Source organism: Ixodes scapularis, unplaced genomic scaffold, assembly GCF_016920785.2.
Source record: "Ixodes scapularis isolate PalLabHiFi unplaced genomic scaffold, ASM1692078v2 PGA_scaffold0__279_contigs__length_252992795, whole genome shotgun sequence".
Classification (NCBI taxonomy): Eukaryota; Metazoa; Arthropoda; class Arachnida; order Ixodida; family Ixodidae; genus Ixodes; species Ixodes scapularis.
Genome location: NW_024609835.1, coordinates 154,291,595 through 154,310,858, shown reverse-complemented (window position 1 = coordinate 154,310,858; position 19,264 = coordinate 154,291,595). Strand labels below are relative to the sequence as shown.

The window sequence follows — 19,264 nt, the reverse complement described above, 5'->3', positions numbered from 1 at the left end:
TACTTTTGCTTTTTCTAGCTGCTCTGCTTTTTGTAGCGGCTTTCGCTGCCCCGTAAAAACGCGACATTCAAACTCACTTTATTTACATCGCACAATCGTAAACTTCAAAAGCGTGCCGCTTCGGCATACGCGAAATGACCGCGCGTTTCTGAGGCACAGGCATAATAAGCATAGGCAAGAAATCATGCTGCTCGCTCTTGTAACGTTTTTTCTCGCTCCTGCTTTACGAAACGAATCGGTGGCGAGCGGCTGTTGAGACCACACGGCAGAACTAGCATGACCTGTGATTCCTTGAACTGCCGTCAGACTGCACTTGAACGCTCCGCAAAATGCGTCATCGGACGAACGTCGTAGAACGGCGCCCAGAGCAGCTTCTCGGCTCCGCCGCACACAAATCTTTCTCACCCTGCGGAGCAAGCCATAGGTTTTGAACAACGTACGTTCTTTTTAAATAACGAAATAACACCGGCCAGAAGCATCGTTAGAATCAAGCATAGCTTAGCTAGCCCATGGTACACGACAAAGTTTCAAAACAGTGACGCAGTTCGCAGAAACAGAAGTGCTCACCGGCGTTTGCAGCAGTGTTGATGGACTGTCCGCAACTTGCGTTGGTAAGAAGCAGCGTCTCCCAGCTCTCAGTCATCGCTTGCTACGCTTGAACACGTTATTCGTAAGGAAGATATCTTAAATATCGGCTAAAACGTAAAAAGGAAGCGATCCTCGAAGCCCGCGTAACCCCTACGGCTGCCAACGGCAGCTGAGTGCAATAGTGATGGGCCTTGCGCAGTCTTCAAAAGGCTCTTCTTTTTTCTTTTTTTGAAAACGAAACTAAGCAAATAAGTATTATATTAATATTAATAGTGTCAGTATAATGTTGCAGAAAGTTAACAAAAATTTAGTTTATCTTAGGTTTTATCTAAGTTTTAGGTTTTTTTTTTTTTTTTTTTTTTTTAATTCGAAACCGAAACTATAGCTTAAGCACGTTTCGTTCGTCGTATTGATTTCCGTGCGTGTGTGCGTGTGTGCGTGCATGCTCCCGTGCTCGTGTGCGCGTGTGGATACGTCCGCATGGTTGTTTGTGCGTGCGTCTGCCTCTGCTTGCGTTTGCGCGTGTACATGCTTGCGTACGCGCGTGCGCGCGTGTATGTGTGTATGTGCGCGCGCGCAAGCATATCTGTTTATGCATTCTGTTGAACTAGGCTAGCAAGAAGGAAAATAGACCGATCTCACCAAGCGTTCCACGCATGCGTGACGCCGCCATAGCTGTAGTTCGTAGGAGGCAGACGCCTATTCACGAGATAGCTCATGCCGCCTCGTGCTCTGCTCGCGCAGACCTCTAGCAGGGTTGTTGCGCGTGCAGAAAGACTACAGCTCCCACGATGCATGTCGGCAGCGGTGGCGTACTCAAACTAGCTGTGGGATCGGTCTATTGGATGTCCCTGGCCACTGCAAAAAACAATAAATGATTTTATTTTTATTTTTATTATTGAACTATGCCAGCGTGAAATCCAGTGATTCTTCCTTAACTCTGCAGTAAATACTAGTTGATTGATTGGTTGATTGATTGATTGATTGATTGATCTTTATTTTTGCTGGTCGTAATTTGAAATAGATGCCGATCGGATTTTCAGAGTAACAGATTTTGGTTGATTAGTCATAAATAAAAATAAAATGAATAAAAAAATATACTGTGGTTCATCAATTCGTTTAATGTACGCTGAGCCTAGTTATATAAACTGAAGACTACATACAGATATCTATCGTTTCCTTTTTTTCGAAATTATGCTGCTAAAAATAAAGAACACCCTTGACCGAATAACTGAGCACCCTTCCAACACCCTTCCAGCACTCAGCACCCCTCACAATGAATCGGAAGGGTGCTCGCGCTCATGCACCCTCGCGCTCGTCGTGAGGGGTGCTAACCCTGCAAGAAAAAGGGTGCTAGACGGCTAAGTGAAGGGTGCAAACCCCCTGCAGCACCCCTAAAGGGTGCTGTAGCACCCTTAAAGGGTGTAAAAAAGTTAAGTGTGTACAGTAGCGCGACACATGGAGGCTGCGTTCCAAACCTACTTGAATGGGTCCGAGTTACCATGGCAGATTGTGCCACGTGAAAACAAGAATAAAGTAACGTTGGACGCGGGTAGGTTTTCGAAAACCGCCTTTACCCTAGAGTTAGATCGAGTAAGTTTTGAACACGGCCCGGAACTATGCACAAGCCACACAAGCTCATTCCGAACGCACGGTTTTGACGAACCCGGTTCCTCCGGGATATGGGTGGTAGGAGCCGAAATTATCTCGCAGATAAATTAATTAGGCCGGTGTGGAGCGGCAGAGTCTTAAGCAAAAGAGACGGCGACATTATGAGGTTTCTACAAACGTTTTAATACTCCTGAAAGGTTTGAAGACTCACTTCGTGCACATATGTGGAAAGTTACCTAGGCCGATCTATTTATTGACCATGCATGGTGTTTCTCTTTAAATAAAAGACAACATTTTTGAACCCGCTAGTCGACGCAGGAAACCCTCAAATTTGTCAGATATTCTGTGGATCCGTCTCGCACGGCGAGACGGGAGCTACGCCGATACCGGCACACCGTCGTTCGATAGCACGCCAATTCGTTTTCAAGCGGTATGCATGAACGCACCGTTTACGCAACACTTAACTGATATGTTTCGGCTTTCCAATCAAAGTATCTTAATTCGCTGGACTAAGCAGCCAGCGTTCCGACTGTCTTCGCATCTCAACTTTTCTGCCGCTCAGCTGTCGGCACGCTACCGTTCGATAGATGAATTTGTTTTCAGACGAGATGCATGACCAAACCTTTCCCGCAACGCTAACTGATGTTTAGACTTTCCAATCTAAGTATCTATCTTTATTCGCCACGGCTAGGCTAAGCATTCTAAGCAGGACAGCGAAAAAACATTTTTCGGAACGCTAATTGCTGTCTTGGCCTTCAAATCAATTCGTTTTTACCTGCTGTATTAAGCACTAATCAACTGAAAAGGGGAAGCGGTCCGGCTACGCTTTTCGCCTTGACGGTCTCAACAGCCGCGCAGCCATCTTGTTTGTTTACGTAACGTCACAGAGCGCGAAGAAGTCACTCGCACTCCGAGAAATTCTCGGTGCACGAAGAGCGCGCTCGAGTGTCAGCCTCCGGTGTCAGTCCTATCCGTTTAGTGAAAGAAGCACCAAGCTCTCGCGCTCCGGAGCACGGACTTAACGCGCCCGGTACCAGGGCCTTTCTCTTAGACGTAATTGGTGAGAATGCGAGAGTGCAGTCGCTACCAACGTTTATCCATAAACGTTGGTCGCCGCAACCTGTAGTTTTTAATTGCTATGACTTCAAGCAACTCGGCTGTCGTAGAGATATTTGCAGACGGCGTAAATGTCCGCAACCAGTTTTCTACAAAGCAGTGGTTGCGATCTTTCAATTCTTATAATTATTTACACTGCAGAAAACTTATGATGCTTTCCGCGCAGAACATTGATCCCTTTGAGCATGGTATTATGCGTGAACCGCTCAAAGAATACCGCCTAAATCTAGGCTGTTGAAACATCCAGCAAACCGTTTCGTGGGTCATTCTATTTAGATCACAGTTACAGGTGGATCAGATTTTAGCCTTGGTGAGAGCGTCGAGAACGAAAGCTTTCTCGAACAAAATACGACGGGGCAAGATAGCTAATATAGGTAAATGTTAAACATGATCATGTGGCCTAAGCCTCGGGTAGAGTCACAATATAAAGCTTTCTCAGATACTCAGTGGGCAGTCAAATATTTCCGCTGGGGGAGCTTTCTCGTTTTTGACCCCCACAAGGATGGTGATTAAGATCTCGGAGGCCACTGATGCGTTTGTTGTAAGCGTTTCTTTGCACACTGGTATATTTCAGCGTCTGCACGGCAACATAGCGACTAAAACTCGCAAATAAAGCATGGGTTGTCAATTGCTTCCTTCATGAAATAACAGACGCTCACAATTCAAGCGCGCGTTCGATTCCGTTGCCCACGGGACATGATTTATATCAGAAAATCTACTTGTTTCCTTTCGTTTCCGCTCTACGAATGACACATCGTAGCAGACGAACCCGCGTCATCTTCTCTTGCTCCTCGTCGGAGCGAGGCATGACGGGATGGCATTTTGGCGCACGCTCGATTTTCTCGGTGCGGCGAGTGCATGCACGCGCGGGGTGCCGGCGCTGAAACGAACTGGGAGAGTGCAACCATTCGTGGAGCGCCGGCCAAAACAAACCCGCTCCACGCTGCGAGTGGGCACGCGTGGGCACGAGTAGCGTGAAACGAGCTCGCTATTAGTGTCCTACGGTTACGAACGTTACAATAGTATGATGCCTGGAACGCGTTTCCGACTGGTATGTTTACCGCGTCCAAAAAAGTGGTCCGTCAATTTCCTTCTAATAACGTCATACATGTTTCATGCTGTCTCAACTTGAGACCCTGGCGGTGTCTCAACAGCTGTGATGTATGTGGCCGACGCCTGTTTTGCTGCAGGTCGCTCTCAAGTGTGGCAGCCCACGGAAGTTTCGGAGGCCAGAAGTTGCGATGCCACGACAACAGCGACACTCGTGTTCGCTCGTGCTTTTCGCCAGCAATTCTACGACCAACCGATAGGATCGCCACATCAAACAGCAGAACACCCCGGCTTTTGTGACGAAATTTGTTGCTACCTCGGGACTACTTTTGATGTTTAGGCGGGATAGGACGGTCAACACACCAGATGAAGACGCGCTCCAGGCACCATAGCCATATAGCCCCTTCCCCTAGCAAATCGCGAGCGCTCGGCGCTCGCTCGCCGAGCGGATTCTTGTTCCTTTCGCGAGATGCGAGCAATCTTTCCGCAGATGTGGAGCCGGTGGAGCGCTCACCGAGCGGCTCCAACCGATCTGTGGGTAAGTGGCGGAGCACGTCGAGCAGTCCGGAGTACTTCTCCGCGCTGTCTTTTTCGTAGGAGTACGATCTGTAGTTACTCGCAGCACTTCAGTTTCGATTCCAACGTCCGGCGAGGAAGTGAAGGAGTTTCCTGGCTTTTTGGTTTCGATTCCTGGGTCAGCTCTTTTGTTGTGCTCGCTCTCGTTCCTCGGTGTTGTCATGACTGGCTCGACCGAGAACACTGGGCGATAGCGTCGGTGCAATTAATTTTATGTGTAATAGAGATCAGTGACAGCGACGACAGCAGTGACAGCGAAGGCAGCGACAGCGACGAAGGCGACGGAGATACAATTGCTCCTACAGCTCCAGTGACGACGAGGTAGCCGTTCTCGGCGAAGTGTTTAATAAGACGTTCGCCTTGCCAGGAAAGAGGCCCAAGATATGCTGTTATGTCGAGGACGTTGAGCGCGCCTATTCGGATGAAGAGGTATGTCGTTTGTTCGTTGTGGGGTCTCCGTGAACCAACCAAGTCAACATTCCGATGGAGGGGGCAGGTCAGGATGGTGACGACCGATGATGATGTTCGCCCGATGGAAGCCCCCCCCCCCCCCCCCACGGGAAGTTTAATATAAAAATAGAAAATAAAAGATCTTTGATCCCACTGGACACATGAGAACGTTGGTTGGTTTACGATGGCTAGTGTGGCCACATTTATTTCAAAACAACACGACAAGTCAAAAGTAATTTACATGACAAATCTCCCAAAATGAAAACCCATACCTTAGTCCCCAGTCTCAAGAGCCGAATCTCCCAAGAATCCTCTCAGCACCCCCTTTCAAGACTCGTAGGGGCCTCCTTTCCCTTCAGAGCCCGACCAATCACTTCAAATTTTCTCATTGTCACGTGGTACGCCCTTACCCAATGATCAGCGAGCTGTCAACGTGATTGGCCTCCGACACCTCAACGGTCAAAACCAAGTTCCTTCTAGAGTCACTACATGCTTTCCTCACCGCCTGGCTGGCGCCACCCAGTTAAGTTATTGCGTCAATTAAAAGCGAAGTTTCTACACTAAATGGCGAAATACCCCGGACACAAGCACACCTGCTTAAAAGCCACAAGTGCACAAAGAAGTACCGCTGCCCAAGACACAGATGTTCCGGCACCCACAACCGACACCCAATCCCTTTGTTAACGACCAGAGTCCGACTCGTCTCCATCGAGCTCCGCGACTGCTTGAAGCCCCCCGCGCGGGGTGGGGGGGGGGGGGGGGGGGGGGCGGAAGACGACTCCCCGTTCATGCTCTCCCGCTAGCATACCCCCTGCCGCGGGTCTGCGAGCAAACGCCCAAAAATGCCGACACAAGCATAGGCAGACAAAAAAAATTAACAATGTCGACGCAACTATAGAAAGGTAAACTTTTCTAAAACACATCTTGCTTATTACAAACAAAATCCTTCGTTACTTAACACTTCGCCACCAAGAATGTTGCAAGTGCACTTGCTGCTCGCGCAACATCTGTCCCCCTTTCCGAGACAGACGCATAGAATACGCACACAGACACAACAACAAAGCTATACCACCCCTCCAAAAGAACTGTTGGGCGACCTAGAAAACAGACAAACAAACAAACACAGCCCGGTGAGACCCAAGCTCGCGCGTTCTAGATTCCACCATGACCAGTATTTATACAAAGCAAACTGTGGCCGCAGGCAACCAAATTTAAAAGCGAGCAGAAAGGAAAGTTTGTGATACCTAACCTATACCCGAATTTGTTTCCTCACGCCTGCGCGTCCCCGTCGTTTGAAGTGTACCTCGTGACCGAGACAAAAGCGCTGCCCTTGCACTCAGATCCGCAGAGGCCGATTTGTTCCCGGAATCCACGTCTCTATGCTCTAATCCAGGGCAGTTCCTCTTAAGGTGCCCCAGCCTCCCACACGAAAAGCACCCTGGCGGTTGAGATTCCTCAACCCTTCGCTGGTCGCCCCTAGCTTCCACAGAACCACCCCGCATGTTCACCTGTGGCCTCTGGACCGCTCTCTGTGGCTTCCAGTTTAGACTTTGCTTACTTTCCTCGTATTTCTCAGCAAGTTCCGCTACTTCCTTTGGGTTTAGCCATTCTTTGGTTTTGTTCTGAAGGACGTAGGCCCATACATCATCCGGCATGACATGCTTTAGCCGGTCTGAAATCATCAGCTGCCGTAGATTATCTAGCGTATCTACCCTGCAGCTCTCCATGTAGTACCCGAACTTGGTATCCAGATTGGTAGAGAACTGTGCCCTCCTCCTCTTGTTTGCGTGCGACATGGAACTTCCACTTATATTCATTCGCAGTCATCCTGAGCTCGTCGAGGGTAACATCTCGTAGCTTCTTGTACGGAAAAACCCGTCCCTCAGCTCTGTTGGACACAACGGCACTCGCTTTCGTGTTTTTAGAAGGCAAGATGATTGCCCCGTATAGGTCCTGTGGGACCTCATAACTCGCCAACGTTGTTTCAGCGCCTTTAAAACATGCAGGCACCAATGTGTCTTTCTCGGGCATTCGCGCCAGCACTGCACGTAGCTCCTTTGCATACCGTCAGACTCCTCCCGTACCCCGAGTGCTCTCTTCGCGAGGCTGCCCCGTTATTTTGAGCTGCTCTAGCTTTATTTTCTAGAGTTCTGTCCTGAGTCTTATGATTGTTATCTCAGCACTAAGGTCATCCGAATCCGGTGGCTGCCCTCCCTCCCCCCTGGTGCCAGCGTCTGGTTCCGAGTTGGCGCCAAAGAGGGAAGATCCTGGGGTCTTCGATCTAGCCTCCCTGGTCATGGTGAGCGTCTGAGAAAACGGGAATGGGACTCAACCACTGCTGTTTGGCGAAAATTGATTAGTTGCTCCTCCAGTCGGCGCCATCCGCTTGCCGCTGTGTCCACACTCGGCTGGCGACCGTGCCCATCGTCCGGAGGTCTCGCTTCCGCCTCTTTACGTTCGTCTCTTCTCTTGAGGCTTGCCCAAGATATTCTGTCACCGAAAGCTGGAGATGCTTCGCCAGTCCACAGGTGAAGCCACAGGCAGTCCTGTTATCCGACGTAGATGACGTCCAGGACAACTTCTCAGCTGCCACCCCTCCTTTGGGTAGCTGTGCCCCCCGGGTATCTCACATAAATATGGCCACGCTCCTCACTCCGCAGGCGTGACCCTTGTCCGTAGTGCAGCAGACGTGACCCTGCCGATCCGCAGGTGAAGCCGCAAATTGTCCCGTACTCCGACGTAGATGATGCCCAGGACCACCTCTCAGCTGCCACCTCTCCTTTGGGTAACTGTGCCCCCCGGGCTTCTCACATAGATATTGCCACAGTCGTCACTCCGGCAGGCGGGACCCCTGTCCACAGTCAGTAGACGCGACCCTGCCGGTCCGCAGGTGAAGTCACAGGCTGTCCTGTTCTCCGGCGTAGATGCCTCCCAGGATCACCTTTCAGCTGCCACCACTCTTTCAGGTAACTGTACCCCCGGGCTTTTCACGTAGATATTTCCACGGTCCTCACTCCGGCAGGAGCGACCCTTGTCCGCAGCCGGCAGACGCGACCCCTGTCCGCAATCCAGCAAACGAAACACTTGTCGCGTTGATGTCGTTATTTTCGCTCATCACCCGTCGCAGAAAGTTAGCAGGATCCTGTTGAACTGTGCCAGTCAACTTTTCATGGGAGGGGGCCGGTCAGGATGGTAACGGCCGATGATGATGTTCGCCCGATAAAAAAAAAACCCGGAAAGTTTAAAAAAAAAGTTGTTCGATCCCACTGGACACATTACGACGTTGGTTGGATTGGAAGGGCCAGTTTGGCCACGTTTATTTCAAAACAAAACGACAACGAGTCGACAGAAATTTACATTACAAAACTCCCAAAATTAAAATCCATACTTTAATCCCCAGTCTCAAGAGCCGAAGCCGCCGAGAATCTTCTCGGCACCCCTTTTCAAGACTTGTAGGGGCCTCATTTTCCTCCAGAGCCCGACCAATCACTTCAAGTTTGCTCATTTGCACGTGGTACACTCTTAACCAATGATTAGTGAGCTGTCAAAGTGATTCTTCTCCGACAGCTCAATGGTCAAAACCAAGTTCCTTGTAGAGTCACTACATGTTTTCCGCGCCGCCTGGCTGACGCTACTCAGTTAAGTTATTGCGTCGATTAAAAGCGAAGTTTCTACACTAAACGGCGAAATACCCCGGGACACAAGCACATCCGCTTAAAAGCCACAAGTGCGCACAGAAGTACCGGTGCCCAAGACACAGGTGTTTCGGCGCCCACAACCGACACCCAATCCGTTTGTTAACGACCGGGGTCCGACTCGTCTCCACCGAGCTCCGCGACTGCTCGGAGCCCACCGCGCGGGGGGTGGAAGTCGACTCCCCGTTCCTGCTCTCCCGCGAGCGTACCCCCCGCCGCGGGTCTGTGAGCAAACGCCCAAAAATGCCGACACAAACATAGCCAAATAAAAAAAAAAAAAACAATGCCGACGCAACTATAGAAACATAAACTTTTCTGAAACAAATCTTACTTATTACAAACAAAATCCTTCGCTACTTAACAGACCATCGCCCTTTGTGTAGTTCCGACGCAACTTTCGCCTCCAACGGGAGCCCCCTACGCCGCGATCAATGGTGGGAACCGAAAACCGCCGAAGTTTGCATCCTCTCTTTTCTCTGGTAATACAAGTTTTGCAGGTTTCAACTTTAATAACCGGCCATTTGCTTTGCGAAAAGAAGGATTGACCGAAGATTGTATGTATTAATTGAACATATTAAATTAATTTTAATAATTAGAAGCCAATTCATTGCGTTTATTTAGTGCGTTCTTGTGTTTTAAACTTCCTTGCTAACATTATTCAGTTTCAAGTCTAAGGAAAAAACAAATCCCAGTAAAATGCAATATTCGTGCATAATAAAAAATAAAAAATCAGACAAAAATTGGGACAACACAACACTCCCAAAACTCAGCCAACTCAGTTGCAAAATTTATTTTCACGAGTCTCCTTTATGTGGGCCACAAATCCTCAAAATACGCAAACGCCAATAACCGTGTGGGCATGACGGTTGCTGGCATTACCGTTGTTTGATGAGTTATGACTTATAGGGAACACGTGGAAATAATGTGTTGCAGCTAACTTTTGAGACAGTGTTGTGTGGTCTCGATGCTTGTGTCTAGTCTCAAGCAAGTAGAATTAACCTGAGACTGGATTGAGAAGAAACATGAAAACGTAGAAGGGATAGAAAATAGACAGGACGATGTCTCAAACTCAGCGAACTCGTTTATTTAGACGCCCTCTTTATATAGTCTCAATCTCAAGGCCATCACCACCAACAAGAAAGGACGAAGTATATACAGTTCAACCTCCACTCTACATCACACGATGTAAGAATGTGGACAACTTTATAGGCTGACGTAATAAGGCAACACCCATCCTCCTTTTAGCTTGAACTGTAAGATCTTTCTCCCTTTCTTTTCTAAACAGGGTCATCATTTTTGATTCCAAAGACGTCCTTCCCACCTACTGCCCCCAAAAAACACCCAAACAACCTTCGGGCCAACGCACGTACAAAAAAAAAACGCAAAAGAAGTGCTGTCGTCATTTTGGACAATCATAATCAAGGGATCTCATTTCACACTTAACAGGAAAAAAAAAGTGACATTACATTTTAAAAAAAGCTTTCTGAATTGCTTTCAAACTGTAGCGAAGCCCGACTTACACAATTGCCTAGAGATTTCATCCGCACGGTATTCCCTTACTACTCTTTCTACAATATAAGAAGGTGAACTAAATAAACGAGTTAGCCGAGTGTGAGGCGTCTGCCTGAATATTTTCCGTCTCTTCTAAGTTTTGATGTTTCTTCTCTACCCCAGTCTCAGGTTAACTCAACAGGCTTAATATTCACCAGCTCGTTTGCACCCTTACGATATTTTCTCTAATCTCACGGTTTTTTCTCTGGGACCGTTCCCGAGCTCGCCTGCGCAGCACTTCTCATTTCCCTTTTGTTCTTACTTGCATATTTCTGAACTATGGCGTGGTATCATTCTTTTCTTTTATAAATATTTCTTCTTTATTACTTTCCACTAGCAATTAGATGGAGGTTGAAAGCAACCACGTTTTCCGCATACAAAATTGTCTCTGCAACCTAACAAGTTATAATCAACGTCTGTCATTTGACTCAGGGAAACTCTATTTACACTCCAGGTATGCTAGCAACAAAACCTGCATTCGAGATGTTGCAGGCCACTGTGACATGGGGGGAAACTCCCTTCCCCGCATCCTGAGTCCTGTGGCTGAATTGTTGTGCAGAATCACTCCAGTTAAGATCTGCTTTCCCGACGATGTGGCAGCCCTTGCCAAGGATTTTGAGAAGGTTCGTTTTCAGAGCCAGCTTGTTTATTCATGCTGGTGCTTCAATATTATTAGGACCATTTCGGGAGTGGGATAAACAAGAAAGAGACAGCATAATACTTTCAAATGATCGATCAAAATCAGAATAAGTTCAAAACAAGAGCAAATAGACAAGAGCAATGAAATGCGGTCAAAACTTCCTTTAAATAGGCCGTGCAATGATATTGTGTTGGGAATGTAATTAGTTTACACAAACTTAATGGCATTAGTGTGACCCAACTATGCTCCCAGGCAATGTCGCTGACCAGGAGCTTCATTATGGTATAAGTTAATTCAGGAACAAAACAATTTATTTCCGTCTATCTTTTGCAGAACTGGCCAACATAGTCAGGTAGATTTCGGTGTTTCTTAGACCCATGGATACAAAGGTCAAATGCGGTTCGTGGTTTAACACCAGCACTGCGTAAGCATCTGATTTGTGCTTGTGACAATATTTGCCTCAGCAAATATTAGGGTAGTGATTTGTGTAGGTACTGTAGTGGCCACAGATGCGGAGCGTGACATGCGCTGAGCACTCAGCATAAAAAAAAAATAAAAGAGGATCTTCTCGGGCGCGCAACACCCGCGCGCCTGGAGACAGAAGCACGCCAGTAGAACGCACGAACCAGTCGCTTCTCCTTGCTGCTTGTCGAACATCATTCGACAAGCAGCGAATGATGTTGTACAAAGTCTTCGCCAAGTCGACGCCGCCGCTCTACATCTTGCCGACCAGAAAACGACCGCTCGAGCAGAGGTCACTCTTCAGGCCTCTGCTATTGCAACCGCCGTTTTGATCCGGACGCTCGACGCTGCCAACGCCCCTGTGCGTGGCCGGAAAACCGGCCGGCCGACCGCTAGAGGCGACGAGTGGTCCAAGAGAAAGCCGCCTTTTCTACGTGATTGACAAAAGCACTGCAGACCGCTCACTTGTTGACTCAGGAGCTGAGATCAGCGCCGTCCCTGCGACACTTGCCAACCGTTCACGTAAGCCGATTTTTTTTTCTGCAAGCTGTGAACGCCACGAACATATAGCTATTCCTGTTTACGCGGAACGTTCCCTTGCGCTTAACCTCGACCTTCGACGAGTGTTTCGATGGATTTTTCTGGTGGCTGACGTCGGTCGCGCAATCCTTGGCGCAGACTTTCTACAACATCATTCGCTGCTTGTCGATGTCAAGAGGAAAGGCCTGCTCGATTCGACGACAAAACTTACATTACAAGGTATCGACACGACGGAAACTCCGTTGTTCGCCTCCGCTTTTACGCAAGTGCAAGGCGCTTTTCAAACACCACTCAGCGAGTTTCCTTCGCTCACAGGACCTCCTGACTGGACGAAACCCGTAACATACGATGTTACTCATCACATACAAACAGGTCCACCTGTCTTCTTCCGCCCACCGGCTAGCTCCGGAAAAACTTGGAATTGCTCGGGCAGAGTTCGACCATATGCTCGAACTGGTCATAGTCCGACCATCATCCAGCAGTTGGGCATCTCCGCTACACATGGTCCCCAAAACAAGCGGAGACTGGCGGCCATGTGGAGACTACCGCGCTCTGAAAAAGCAAACCGTTCCAGACCTGTACCCACCCTCCAACATCCACGATTTCACCGTCAATCTTAGGGGAAGCAACATCTTCTCGAAACTTAACCTCACCCGAGCCTACCATCAAATTCCGGTAGCAGATGAAGACATCCCCAAAACAGCTGTAACAACGCCATTTGGCTTATTTGAATTTCAACGCATGCCGTTTGGCCTTAGTAATGCGGCACAGTATTTTCAAAGATTTAATGACACTGTGACGCGGGGTCTTTTCTTACGTCGACGACCTGTTGATCGCAAGCTCGTCTCCAGAGAGGAGCACAATGTACATCTCCGTCTTCTTTTCGAACGGCTTGCCAAACATGGCATAATCATCAACGCCGCGAAAAAGCGAGTTTGGAGTGCCCGAATTAGATTTTCTCGGCCACCATCTTGATAGTTCAGGCATTCGACCCTTGCCTGCAAAAGTGGCAACTATTCAAGACTTTCCGCGGCCAACTTCAGTAACCAAGCTTCGCCAATTTATTGGCCTTGTAAATTTCTGCAGACGCTTTGTTCCTAAACTGTGCGAAGCTCCTTCATCCACTCGGCATTCTTCTCCAAGGCAAGAAGGGACGCTCAACTTCTCCTCTTGTCTGGAATGAGGCAGCTGAGCAAGCATTTTGTGAGGCAAAGTGAACTCTGGCAGAAACCATTGTCCTACCACATCCTATTTATGATGCTCCAACGTCAAATATGACCGACGCCTCAGGTACGCCGTGCGCTGAGCACTCAGGTACATGCGCTGAGCACTCAGCATAAAGGAAATAAAAGAGGATGTTCTCGGGCGCGCAACACCCGCGCGCCTGGAGACAGATGCACGCCAGTAGAACGCACAAATCAGTCGCTTCTCCTTATCTCGGCTCATTTCTTCGGAGTACACGCTTATTATTCCTTCCCCACAGTACAATCACTATGAATGCAGGAATAGCCAAACTTCAACAATGTCTGGAGCTGAACACGCGCCTTGTGCTTTGCCAACTCTAAAGCGTGGCAATGTTTAACATTGATAACATATAGCTTGAACCAGATCATATGAGGCCACTTTCCCTGGCAGTAAGTTTAGTGGGTGATCACTGCTTGTCTAAATATTTACTTCAATTGTCTGTGAAAAGGAAAACTAATGCATATCCTATAAGTAATGAATGTCAAGCGGATGCTTGTGGCAAGTTCAGATGAGAATTAAAGGTTTCAAGTTGGTTAAAATAATGTTATACTGGCGACTAATAAAGCATACGACATAAGGCTCCATGCAAATAACTCCGTGAGGGGTTTGTAGGTTATGTGTTCCAATAATTTTTATAACTGGAGTGTGATTTAATAAGGAGGTTTGCAGTTTGACAATTGATGTGTCTAGGTTTATAAAATAGAAGGACTTTTGCAAGTTTCTTAAAGAGGGAACGGCAGCGGTTGGATGAACTTTCTGTAAAAGAACTGTAAGGCAGTGCATTTCTGGCGAAAAACAATGTTTGCATTGCAGTTTTTTCAGGTTTCTAGAAACTTAAGCAGCACGGTAGGTAATTATACACCTTACATATATTACAGAAGATGACATTGTCAAAAAGACCCTTGACAGAAGATGTTGCATAACTGGTGTAGTAGCCTGTTTCCAAGTTCGAAATAAAAAGGTGAGCGTTCTTCTATTAATTCATTTCCTTTGATGGGCAGATTACGTATCGCATCTCTTTTTCTAGAACTTGGTCGGAATAAATACACAGCGCATAATCTGAGCTCACACACCATATTCGTTTACTATGTTTCAGGCTTTCGTGAGGTTGTGACTTGCGTCGACGGCAGCTACATCGCCATCCGGTGCCCTGCCAAACGAGGTGGAGTCAGCGTATGTCAATCGACACGACAAGGCTTCACTGGTCTTGCAGAGCATCTTTGATCCCAAACGCGACTTCGTGAATGTTTTCACGGGCCCACCAAGCAAGATCCACGTCTCAAGAATCTATAAGTTATCGTTTGTGTTCCGGAGCATCCAATTTCTTTGCTGCATGGCCAAGTCTCACCTTCTTGGCGATGCAGCATACCCATTGAGGAAGACTTTGGTCACTCAAGTACGGGACAATGGGACATTGACTAACCAGCAGAAGAGCTGCAACACTAAGTTGAGCTCCACAAGGGTGCTCATTGAGAATGCCTTCGGGCTACTCAAACAACGCTTCAGGCAACTAATAAACCTGGAGTTCCCGACAGTGCGCCTAATCTCCAAGTTCATCATTGGTTGCTGTGTCTTGCTCAACTTGTGCATCGATGCTGGGGACACTGAGATCCGTGAGGCTGAAGTGGAAGAGCAGAGGCGTCAGGAATTGCTCAGGTTGGACAGCAGGGGCTCGCCCAAGGTGGACCTGCCGGTCACGTACCTCTCGGATGCCGCGCTCAGGGTGCTCGGACGCTTCAAGAGGGACAGGCTGGTCTCATTCCTTTTCCCCACTGGTTGAGCTCCTCCTCGCGCAGGTACCAAGTGCTCAATGGCACTGTAAGGCAGCTTCTGATAGCCTAAATATGAAAGTGCCAGGCATTCGGAAAAAGCGTTTACAGTGTTTTTTCACCGACAAACTAACTCTTTGTTTCTGATCAATGCTCACTCTTTACTCAAATATCGTGCTGCGGTCCGGAAAAGATGCCAAAGTTTCAGAGCGTGCCGTTATGTTATTAAAAAGTTATAAACAAGTTTCTGAAATTTGCAGAGAGAAAAAGGAGGATAATGAGGCCCACGAATACATGGTAATCAATGATGTCGGCTGCCTAAAGCAAACTTCATTTTCGCATTTACAGTTTAAAAAAATGACATAACTTTTCCAATAGATAACAACAAACTGAAATATTCACACCTGGTCTGGACCACTAGCGCTACATTCGGGCCGAGACCGATTGTTCGGTTACGCGTTTATTTTTGCAGTGAAAAACACCCTATTTTTGTTTGGAAACAACTGCACATGGGTAACTTACTTTGTAATGAATGTTACCTTTTAATATTCTATAAAGCAGGAAATTGTCTTGGAACCAAAACATTTTAAATGTATGCACAATCAACATGAATAATCTTGAGTATATATAGCAAACGATGCTCTTGAGTCTCTTGAAAAGTAAACTATGTACAAACCGTAAATAATGAAGTGTAGTAAGCTACAAGAGCTTTTAGATAAAATTAATCACTTTGTCGTTTTCATGCTGTTTAGCACTCGCTCCAGCATGCAAAGAAGATTCTGGTGCCGCTCTTGACGCTGTTTTGCACGGTCCTCTCTCCTCTTCCCGCTCTTCTCTACGCTGATCGCACTCCACACGTCTTTTTTCACGCTTTCCCTCCTTTAATCTCGTGCTTTATCTTCGTTTTCCTAAGATCCTCCATTAAAAAAAAAAAAAGTGTTCCCATTCCGCATGTGCTCAGAGTTCTGCCATGCAGCGGGTGGCTTATTTTAAGGTGGGGCATTCTACTGATGTTGATGGTCGGGGATTTTCTGTGAAGGAGACTGGTGCTGTAGAGCCGCTGTTTGTTTGTATACGGCTTGAGAAACACCCATCAACACTTCCGGCTCTACACTGTCGTGGGCTGCCCTGATGAGATTGAACTCGTCTTAAAAATCTACGTGCTGTAGCGTTGCTCCACTTTTCCCGTTGCTGTCCACAACCTTGGTTCTTCTTTACTTCAGGGTTTTGAAACGCGTGTCACATTGCTGTGCAGTGTAGTGGGTGTTCGTCCTCTCAAATATCTCTACAGAAATTTTATTAAACATGTTTTCTTGTCGTAAATCGTTTAAATGGTTTAATCCCTGGGAAATATCGAGAGTAGCGGGCTGGAAGAAGCTTGGACTCGCCTTCTCACCAGATGCAAGCTGAAAAAAAAACAAAAAAACACAAACACCCTAAATGGTTGGATAATCTAATAAACTGGGCAGTCCTCTGATGCGAATTGAAGATACTGGGCTTATACGCATTTGTGGGGTTTCCGATGTAGTATGCAATTAAAGAATACGTTAATGCTCTGGATGAATAAGGTACCTGGCAATGACAGTAAATGAAATAAGCTTGCGGGACCGTGACAGATTCAAGCGGTAAATGAAATAAGCTTGCGAGACCGTGACAGATTCAAGCGGAAATTGAATTTTGATTATGAGAAACCGCCGGGAATATTTCAAAGGGCATTAATGGGATGCATGATGCCGAATTGCCAAGTAAACCACTGCACTGACAGAATGGGTCGTATATCGCAAAGAGCCATGGAACATTAACCATGGAGCCAATTTGTTAGCACTGATTAAAACGTGCATCCTAGTATTCACTATTAGCATATACCTTTCGCCACGAAGAACTGACTTAGAAAACTTTGTAATCCAAGTAAGGGTATACATTGTATGGATATAAGTATGACTTCCGTTGAGTGGAGTTCTGGAGTTCTGTGTGGAGTTCTGTGGGCGAACCGTAGGATTCTTCTTCAGGTACAGGCGGAACGCCAGCGCAGTTTCCACGATTGTGGATATTTCCTTTTGAATCATAGGACATCATGGATTAATGTGGCACCAAAATAATTGTAAAAGGAAATGGGCATTCCTGCAACCGTTCACTATACAACTGCTTTTCTTTTTTAGATATCGCGGATTAGATATATGGGCCAAAGTCCTAGCAGCTATAGGTGTGGTTAGACAGAAAGAATCGTTTTAGCATGCCATATGAAACCATGCACAATCTCCTGACAGATTAAATTAGTCGCATTAACGAAGCTGTCAAGTGACCGGAGGGAATTAAACTGTTATTTGATGAGGAGACCATTTTTAGTTGCCATAGGAAAATACTAAAGGAGAGCATCATGCTCAACTTTGTATTGGAGAAACCATGGTTCGTGTTTTCTTAGTTGTGACCGCGAGTTAATTGCGTCACGATATCCGATGCAGAGACTTTCCTCTGACTCCCTGTTGTAACTCGACGTCATTAGCAGACGAAAAGCATCATGCTCAAGCCTGTATTGGAGAAACCATAGTTTGTGTTTTCTTCAGTTTCAACCGCGAGTTAATTACGTCCCGACATCCAATCCACGGATTTTTCAGTGACCCTCTGTCGTAACTCGACGTCGACATAAGCTCCCGTGACAAATAACGCAACGTAAGTCCAAAGTCTCCTCCTATATCTAGTAAAAACTGTTATATCAGTAATTTAGTTTACCTCCGCTGACTAATTATTTTGCAATAGTTGATAAGCGAGCGGTCACATCACAAATCCCATGCACAATGTATGTTGATCGTGAACAGCAATGATTAGGAAGTAATTGGAATAATTAGAAGACAATACGCCGAATTCTCCTGTGTTGGAGATCGCTTTCGGAGGTAACAATCGCTTGACGGCATACCTGTTTGGTATTCTGCTTAATTGCATCCTACGGCTGGTACAAGTACTTCGAGCTGTCTTCATGTGGTTTATAAAACTGTAAGGAAAAATAAATTGTCTTTTACTTTCAGGGTCACCGCTGATCAAATAGTAAACAATCTGGTTTGCTTCCGATCCAGAGTTCATGCTTTCGGCAAGGTACCAAAGGGAAACAAAACTGTTAAAAAGCGCGGGCAGACGCTCCGAAAGCGGTGGCGCTGGGAGCGTTACGCTCCCTTTGCTCCGCAGCGCGTGCCACTGGGGTAGATCACGTGACCTATCGCTCACGGAGGCCGACCGCTCGACAACCGCCAGCTCGGAGCACTCGGCATCTGCCAGGGAAAAGGGCGACCCCCGCTGCATAGTACTAGTGACTTGTCGCTCACTTGAATGATGGGGCAAGGTGTCTATAAAATCACCCATTCAAAATTCCCCAATTTTCCCAAGTTCCTAATGACTATTTCGATAAAATGGTATGACCGTTACTTCGGCTCAATGAGTTCTTAGTGGCCTGTGCTGTCTAGTGACGTGCCGGGCAACATTATTTAGTGCAGCGGCACCAACGTGTAATCGTTAGGCTTCGTTGAACACTGCCGTTCCACTTTCGGTTTTCATTCTTAGTGACTTAAAACGCTTTGATGGGTTTCTTGATTTTAATCTTTTTTTTTTCAATATAATCATAATGCCTTAAAAATTTAAGGTTTTTCAGGCGGGTACACACCTTAAACACCCTGTGCGAGGTTGAAGAATGTGTGAGAGCAAGCGTTGGCTTCGATGTATACTCCTGCAGTGTGACGATTTGAAACATAAACCTGGATTAATATTTGGTTGTCTGGGGTATCTGTGTAAAATAGCATTGAACCAGTAATGCAGTAATTAATGTTCTGTTTCACAAAAGAAGATCAAATTGCGATGAAAGGTAATGAGTGAGTCAATTTGGTGCTAAACTTTTGCAACAGACAAAATTGATTCCTTTTTCTGATGTTTTTTCATCTCAATTTGTGGCAGTTTCTTGTGTACTAGTGATCACATATACAGTC

At 46.9% G+C, this 19,264-nt stretch overlaps 1 pseudogene; it reads left to right on the top strand.

The window, feature by feature from the left end:
• The first annotated feature begins 5,250 nt into the window (after positions 1-5,250).
• On the top strand, positions 5,251-15,304 carry LOC115333021 (annotated as a pseudogene).
• Positions 15,305-19,264: the final 3,960 nt, after the last annotated feature.